Raw genomic sequence first — 2865 nt, 5'->3', positions numbered from 1 at the left:
CACCCCCCTCCGGCGGCCGCCGGGCGCCCGCCGCTCCCCCTGGACACCCGCGGCGGCGCGGGCGCGCGAGCCGAGATCCCGAGGATCGCGCCCCCGGCTCCGGGGCGGCGCGGGCGGCCGCCGGCTAGCGAGGACGGTGCGCACGGAGGGGCCGCGGGCTCGGCGGGACCCGGGAACGGAAAGCAAGCGCGGCGGCGAGCGGAGGCCCAGGCAGCGGCGCCGAAGCGGGGCACGTCCTGCCGCCGGGCGGGGCTGGGGGCGCGGGCTGGCACTGCGCCAGCCGCCCTCTGCCTGGCTTAAGCAGGGCCAAGGTCTCAGGGCCCTGAGGGGATACTGGCTGCAGACGTGGCGCCAGGCGGGCATCCATTGCCACTGGGCGCGGGTAGATTTCTCTCCTGGGAAAACCTGCCCAACACTTCCCTGAGCCGCCAGCAGGTCCTCTGTCCCGGCGGCCCCTACCCCACGCCCCACTCGCTCCGTTGCAAAGCAGCAGAGGTCGCCTCTGGGCCTTTGCACAGGATGGCCCCATGATCGGACTGTGAGCTGCTCCCAGACTCTCCCAGGCGCAGGACTGTGCTCCTCCTTTACCCTCCGCAAGCGGCTTCTGCTGTGCACCCTGAGCTGCCTGGGACTGAGGACGGACCGCTCCTCCTAGGACCCTCGCTCAGCCCAGGGCACAGCCCACGCCTGCAGAGTGAGCCGGTACAGCGCCGGTCACAGGCAGTCACCGCCAGGCGGCGCGTCCTACCCGCTCAGGCCCACCTCCTGCCGCAGACCCAGGTTCCTTGGAGCGCCATCAGCTTCACCTCCGTGTGATCCTGGCCTGTAACAGCAGCTCTGAGACCTAGCCCAGCCCTGGGCGATCCGTGTGCCAATAAATTGCTTAGGTCGCTAAGCTGGAGAAGCCCACCAGCAGTTAGCAGGGTCCGTGCTTCTTTGCAGCATTTGATGAAGGGGCTTCTTGCTACGAGAGTAGAAAGGGGGTGAGGAATTAGGGTGCATGCATTCAAAAGTATGTATGGAAGGCTTCCCCTGACCTGGAAGGACAGCATACACCCACCCACCTACACCCATAGACACAGCTGGGACTCCCCAAAGGCGTTTTCTCATCACCTCTGAACTGGTCTGCTGACCACCCCCCTGAGATCAGCTAGCGCACCAGGGTGCTTTCAATTTGCTTCTAGCCTTGTGTGTTCATCCTAATTTGCTTAATTCCTCCTGTCCTGGCATGATTTCTTGTAGATCTGGGCATATGCTAATTTACATAGCTGGCATACCCCTACTTTCCTCCATGCAAACCAGTTTTCAATTAGCAAGTTTAGCTTTCTCTTTGATGCAAAAGTACTGGCAAGATTTTGTTTTTTCTCACCTAAAATCAGAAAGCTCTGCAGATTAGAGGCTGTTACTATTCAGCTTAAGCCCTTAATTCATGTGCCTATATTTGTATGTACATGCACAGGGGATACCAGTGTCTTGATCTTGATGGTCACAGCCAGACTAGGGTCTGGGGGCAGGCATCTTCAGCAGCCTAATGTGGGCCTCTTAAAGGATCCTGTTTGAATTGGAGTTTTTGCCCCTCCTTCATCACTTGGAGGATGGAGACTGGGGACCATTGGCGGCAGTGCGCGGTTTGCACGCCGCCTTCGGCGCACAGATGGCCACATGCACTGACCCTGAGCTCCTGGGGAGGCAGGCTTAGCCATCATCTGCTTCATCAGGCACTTGGGGAGGAGTCTCACCCCAGCCGTACACAGCACTGTCCTTGGAGTGGTTCTTCTAAAGTCAGCGTTTGTCACCTGGTGAAATTCATTCCCTCCCTGGGCATTCCAGTGTTCTGAGTGCACAGTGCCTTGGGCAACTGCTCCGCTCTGAATGAGAGCTGGAAAATCACAAGTAACTCTTCACTCAAATAAGCTCAAAGTAACCCAAACTCCTTTGCCATTTCCTGCCATGGGCTTCACCGTATTCATTTATTATAGTGCTTTTAATTTTTTCACATACCGTGCTAAATTCTAGGGACATGGCCTAGGATAACACAGATGCAGTGATTTCCACTAATAAATTAATTGGTATGATGGGGGACGCAGGAGATGGGCTCATCTCTTACTTCTGGCTCTTGATTCAATCAGATTCATCTCAAGGTTCCCCCCACACTCCCCACTCAACCAGTAGACACTCTAACCACAGTGGGGATTTAAAGGGCTCTCTTAAATCAGGAAGCCCTGTTCTCCTTGAGGACCAGAAATCAGGGGAACACCCATTTGAGAGGGTAGGCTCTGGGCCAGGTAGACCAGCACTACTGGTGTGCAAGTCTACTTACTGGCAACGCCCCCCAGCAGGTCAGCTCTGGGCAGCGCACATGGCTAGTACCCCACAAATCAGGCCCTTTTTCTCGGTGAGAAGTTTTCTTTATAAAGGGTTTTATACACAATTAGGGTCAAGTTCTTCTAACCAATAAAAACAGCCTTAAGTTTGTGTTATTCAGGGAGAAAACCAGCAGAAATTTCCAGCTAAGATGAAACAAACAAGAGGAGATTTACACCATGAAAAAATGTGAATTATTGACGTATGCTAATGAGTTCTGAATTGTTTATTACCTTTCAGGAAAAAATAATGTTGGGTTTTAGGGAAAGATCAATGAAATAAGATTTTGCAGACTGTAAAAGGTTTTCCTTTTTATTCCAAGTTATTTTACTCTGTTTTTCTAAGTAAATCTAATAGAATCCAAAAAAATGAGACAGATGAAAATAATCCCTTCCAGGCCTGCAGAGTTAAAATACACACCCCCCTGGGGGAACAGGAAGGAGGTGGAGCCCCGGGGACATCACCTCGGCAGCGCCCCTCCCACCCACAGCACTGCCAGAG

Source organism: Callorhinus ursinus, unplaced genomic scaffold, assembly GCF_003265705.2.
Source record: "Callorhinus ursinus isolate GAN/ISIS: 27379988/994484 unplaced genomic scaffold, GSC_fseal_2.0 scaffold58, whole genome shotgun sequence".
Classification (NCBI taxonomy): domain Eukaryota; kingdom Metazoa; phylum Chordata; class Mammalia; order Carnivora; family Otariidae; genus Callorhinus; species Callorhinus ursinus.
Note: the sequence above shows the minus strand (reverse complement) of the source record.